The following is a 6,014-nucleotide window of genomic DNA, read 5'->3' as shown; positions in this document are numbered from 1 at the left end:
AATTGTGAGATGACATCAAGAACATTATCCATGAAGAAAGCAAAAGGTCATTAAAAAGACAAGAAAGGAAGACAAGACCACAATGGATATCAGAAGAGACTCTGAACTTTCCCTTGAACAAAAAGTAGCTAAAGCAAATGGAAGAAATGACAAGATAAAGGAGCTGAAAAGAAGATTTCAAAAAGCAGCGTGAGAAGACAAAGTCAATTATTATAATGAAATGTGCAAAGACATGAAGTTGGAAAGCCAAAAGAGAAGTACACGCTCAGCATTTCTCAAGCTGAAAGAACTGAAGAAAAAATTTAAGACTCAAGTTGCAATATTGAAATATTCTATAGGCAAAATATTGAATGATGCAGGAAACATCAAAAGAAGATGGAAAGAGTACACAGAGTCACTGTACCAAAAAGAATTGGCTGATGCTCATCCATTTCAAGAGGTGGCATATGATCAAGAACCAATGGTATCAAAGGAAGAAGTCAAGGCTGCACTGAAAGAATTGGCAAAGAACAAGACTCCAGGGATTGACAGAATACCCATTGAAATGTTTCAACAAATGGATGCTGCACTGGAGGCACTCACTTGGTTATGCCAAGAGATTTGGAAGACAGCTACCTGGCCAACTGTCTGGAAGAGATCCATATTTGTATCCACTCCAAAGAAAGGTGTTCTGATTACCTAGTACCGCTCTGACAAGAATATACCAAAAACGGGATGGAACAAACAGGAGTTTATTCTCTTACAGTTCGGGTGGCTAGAAGTCCGAGTTCAAAGTGCCAGACTCTAGGGGTTGTGTGAAAACCCCTTGACCTTGGGCTTCAGCTCTGCCTCTTGCTCCTGGCCCACTGAAGCTTGAGGCATCTGTTCACTCAGGTAGCTACTGGCTGCTGAGGCTAACAAGCCCAAGGTCGACAAATAAAATGTTACCAAATCACACAACAGGCCATTCACGCAAGTCCATTGAAAGTCCCAAGGTTGGCAGAGCATGGCAGGCTGCTGAGCAATGACATGGCTACGTGTAGGGTTCAAGTGTGCCATAAGCTAGAGACTATCCCCAAGGCTTCTCCTTAAATGCAGGAAGCAGACCACATCCCAAAGGCAGCTACTCAGCTGATTGTAGTAGATCCTACCATATACTTGATTGCCAGTGTCATCATGGGGAATAACTATCACCAGCTGCCCAGCCACTCAACCAGGCCCAGCCAAGTTGGCATACAAATTTAACTACCACAAAGGATGATCCCACAGAATGTATAAATTATCAAACAATATCATTAATATCACATGCAAGTAAAATCTTGCTGAAGATAATTCAAAAACAGTTGCAGCAGTGTATTGACAGAGAATTTCCAGAAATGCAAGCTGGATTCAGAAGAGGATGCGGAATGAGGGATATCATTGTTGATGTCAGATGGATCTTAGCTGAAAGCAAAGAATACCAGAAATATGTTTACTTGTGTTTTATTGAGTGTGCAAAATCATTTGATTGTGTGGATCATAACAAATTATGGATAACATTGAGAAAAAAGGGAATTCCAGAACACTTAATCAATTTGTAATTATACTCATGAGGAACCTGTACATAGATCAGGAGGCTGTCATTCGAACAGAACAAGGCGACACTGCATGGTTTAAAATCAGGAAGGGAGCGCATCAGGGTTGTATCCTTTCAACATATCTATTCAGTCTGTATGCTGAGCAAATCCTAGAAGCTGGCCTATATGAAGAAGAACTTGACATCAGGTTTGGAGGAAGACTCATTAACAATCTGTGATATGCTGACAACACAACTTTGCTTGCTGAAAGGGAGGATGACTTGAAGCACTTACCTATGAAGATTGAAGACTACAGTCAGCAGTATGGATTACACCTCAATATAAAGAAAACCAAAATCCTCACAACTAGGCCAATAAGCAGCATCACAATAAATGGAGAAGAGATTGAAGTTGTCAAAGACTTCACATTACCTGGTTCTACAATCAACACCAATGGAAGCAGTAGTCAGGATATCAGACGACAGATAGCATTGGGCAAATCTGTTGCAAAAGACCTCTTTCAAGTGCTGAAGAGCAAAGATATTTTCTTGAAGGCCAAGGTGCACCTGACATAAGCCATGGTCTTTTCAGTCACCTCATATGCATATGACTGAATAAGGAAGACTGAAGGACAGTTGATGCTTTTTAGTTGTGGTGTTGCTGAAGAATACTGAAAGTACCGTGGACTGCTAAAAGAACTAACAAATCTCTACTGGAAGATGTGCAGCTGGACTGCTCCTTGGAAGTGAGAATGGCCAGACTTTGTCTCACCTACTTTGGTCATGTTGTAAGAAGGGACCATTCCCTGGAGAAGGATATCATGCTTGGTATAGTGGAGGGTCAACTAAAAATGGGGAGGCCCTCAATGAGATGAATTGATATAGTGGCTACAACAATGGGCTCAGGTATAGCAAAGATTGTTGGGCTGGCACAGGACTGGGCAGTGTTTCGTTCTGCTGTGCATAGGGTCATTATGAGTCAGAGACGACTCGATGACACTTAACAACCAAACAAGTCTTTTTTTTTGCTGACCCTCTACCTTACCAAGCATGATGTTCTTCTCCAGTGATTGGTCTATCCTGATGACATGTCTAAATGAAGTAAGATGAAGTCTTGATGTCCTTACTTCTAAGAAGCCTTCTGGCTGTACTTCCTCCAAGACAGACCTGTTTATTCTTCTGGCAGTCCATGATATCGTCAATATTCTTCACCAACACCACAGTTTGAATAAAACTGTAAGGTGGTATTGAATGCTGTTGAGTAGAAATATGATGCCTATGGCATCCCTTTTATTTGTTGCTGGTTGTTGCTCTTCAGACAAAAATATAGTATAAATACCTAATTAGTCCTGTCATTTCAGAGGGAAGATTGACAGAGACGAGGTATCCCTCTCTGCTCCTGTCAGGGTAATGGGCACCTATTGAGATGTTGATCTTAATTTATCTAATAGAGGACATTTACTTCCTGAAAACTTACTGTTTTAATTTATTAAGCAGATTTGCAATGATTAAGGTGCCCTCCTTGTTACTAAGATAAAGATCGACTTTTTCTTTTTTGAGGTAAATGACTGATGAAAGATATGTATTTATATACATATTTTTTTTTACCACCCAGTCAGGTTAATTGGATGGTTTCTATCTAGAGACCAACATGTTCTGGTTTAACATTGAAATCTCTTTGTAAAAGGCTCAATGCTAGTGAGATTAAATTTCAGACTAAGCAATGGGCACAAGGGACAAGGAGACAGATTAAAGTAGAGCCATTATAAAGTCAAACTATTTAATAGAGGAGCCCAGAGAGGGAATAGGGGCATTCATGGAGATGGGGGGAGGGAAGAGCCTGTTTCAGACTGGTGATATTCACACAGAGGTTGGATGGTCCTTGGGCAGGAATATAATCAATTTATTTATTCCACAGACTTTTTTTTTTTTTTTTAATTGTAGTAAAATGATATATAAGAAGACATTTGCCAGTTCTCATCAGAACCACTATCATTTTTTTTTTAATTTGCCAATTCAACGCTTTCTACATATGACATTGATTATGTTCATCATGTGCAACAATTACCAATATCCTTTCCCAATTATTCTGCCACTGTCTTAGTTAATCTTGTTGTTGTTGTTGTTAAGTGCCGTCGAGTCGTTTCCAACTCACAGCAACCCCATGCACAGCAGAACGAAAGTTAATCTAGTGCTGCTATAACAGAAGGATCCCTGGTAGCACAGTGGCTAAGTGCTCTGCTGCTTATTGAAAGGCCGGTGGTTCGAATCCATCAACTGCTTTATGGTAAAAAGGTGTGGCACTCTACTTCTGTAAAGATTTATGGCCTTGGGAACCATATGAGGGCAGTTCTATTCCCTCCTATAGGGTTGCTATGAGTTGAAATCAACTTGATGGCAGTGAGTTTGGTTTTTTGGTTTAACAGAAGTGCCACAAGTGGGTGGCTTTAACAAATAGACATTTATTTTCTCACAGCTTAGAAGGCAAGAAGTCTGAATTCAGGGTGCCGGCTCTAAGGGAAGGTTTTCTCTCTCTGTTGGTTCAGGAGGAAAGTCCTAGTCTCTTTTGAACTTCTGCTCCTGGGTGATCTTAATGTGGTTTGGTAAGTATTTTCCCTCATCTCTCCTTTGCTCCCTTGTTTAATCTCTTTTATATCTCAAAAGGGATTGACTTCAGATACTCCAAACACTAATCTTTAGCACAACAATGACAACTTTCCCAAATGAGATTATAACCATTGGCATAGTTGTTTTTAGGTACCGCTCAGTCAGATCTGAGTCATAGTGACCCTATGTATCATATGTATAACAGAATGAAATACCGCCTGGTCTTGTACCACCTTGCTATGTTTGAGCCCATTGTTGCAGGGAATGTGTCAATTCATCTCATTGAGAGTCTTCCTTTTTTTTCACTAACCTTTTACTTTACCAAGCATAATGTTCTTCTCCAGGGACTGGTCCTTCCTGAAAAAACAACCAAAGTATGAGCAATGAAATATCACCATCCTTGCTTCTAAGGAGCATTCTGGCTATCCATCTTCCAAGGTAGATTTGTTAGTTTTTCTCACAGTCAGTGATATATACAATATTCCTTGCCAACACCATAATTCACAGGCATCAATTCTTCTTCCGTCCTACTTATTCGTTTTCCAGCTTTTACATGCACATGAGGCAATTGAAAATACTAATGGCTTGGGTCAGGTGTACCTTAGTCCTCAAAGTGATATTGTTGCTTCTTAACACTTTAAAGAGGTCTTTTGCAGCAGGTTTTCCCAGTGCAATATGTGCTTTGATTTCTTGACTGCTGCTTCCATGAGCATTGTGTGTGAATACAAGTAAAATGAAAAAATGAAATCCTTGACAACTTCCATCTTTTCTCCATTTAGCATGCTGTTGCTTATTGGTCCAGTTGTGAGAATTTTTGTCGTTTTCCTTCTGTTGAGGTATAATCCATACTGAAGGCTGTAGTCTTTGATCTTCATCAGTAAGTGCTTCAAGTCCTCTTCACTTTCAGCATATCATGTGCATATCACAGGTTGTTAATTAGTCTTCCTCCCATCCTGATGCCTTATACTTCTTCATATAATCCAGATCCTTGGACTGTTTGTTCAGCATACAGATTGAATGTGTATGGTGGAAGGATACAACACTGACACACACTTTTCCTGGTTTTAAACCACACAGTATCCTCTTGTTCTGTTTCAATAACTGCCTTTTGGTTCATGCACAAGTTCTGTATGAACACAATTAAGTGTTCTGGGATTTCTGTTCTTTGAAATGTTGTCCATACTTTGTTATGATCCATATAGTCAAATGCCTTTGCATAGTCAATAAAATGCAGAGAATACCAGAAAGATATTTACCACAAACATAGAGGTTAGGGTTTACAACACATAATTTTTTGGGGACACAATTCAATCCATAACATTCCAACTTTTGTCCCCTTACCCTGAATTCATATCCTTGCCACATGCAAAACACATTCACCTCGTCACATCATCCCAAAAGTCTTAAGTCAATTCCAAGTTCTCATCTTCTGAACCACCTAAATCAAATATGGATGATACTTTAGGCACATGGCATCCTGGAGGAAAAGTCCTCTTCATTTATGAAGCTGTGAAATATAAACTAAAACTTGTCTCTTTCTGAAATACAATGGTGGAGCAGGCACAAGGTATACTTTTCCATTAAAACTGGGAAAAATTGACGAGAGGAAAGGTTAATGGGCACCAAGCAAGTCCAAAACCCAGCGGAATAATTAAAATTAGTTCTCAAGTCTTGAAAATAATCCTCTGTTCTTTCGGACCATCTGGGCAAAGGCCCTGCCCTCCAGACTCTAGGTGTTGGCCACATCCTCTAGATTCTGGGTGGAGACCCCTCAGCCCTGGGCTTCAGCTCTATTTTCCAGACCCTCTGGGATGGCAGCTCTTCTCCCTCAGCTCCTTCCTTTCTCCTAGTCCATATGAATGGTAACCCAGTC

The sequence above is a fragment of the Orycteropus afer genome, unplaced genomic scaffold (assembly GCF_000298275.1).
Source record: "Orycteropus afer afer isolate SDZICR_OR568_19922 unplaced genomic scaffold, OryAfe1.0 scaffold00160, whole genome shotgun sequence".
Lineage (NCBI taxonomy): Eukaryota > Metazoa > Chordata > Mammalia > Tubulidentata > Orycteropodidae > Orycteropus > Orycteropus afer.
The sequence above is the reverse complement of the archived record's forward strand: the minus strand, read 5'-3'. Positions refer to the sequence as shown.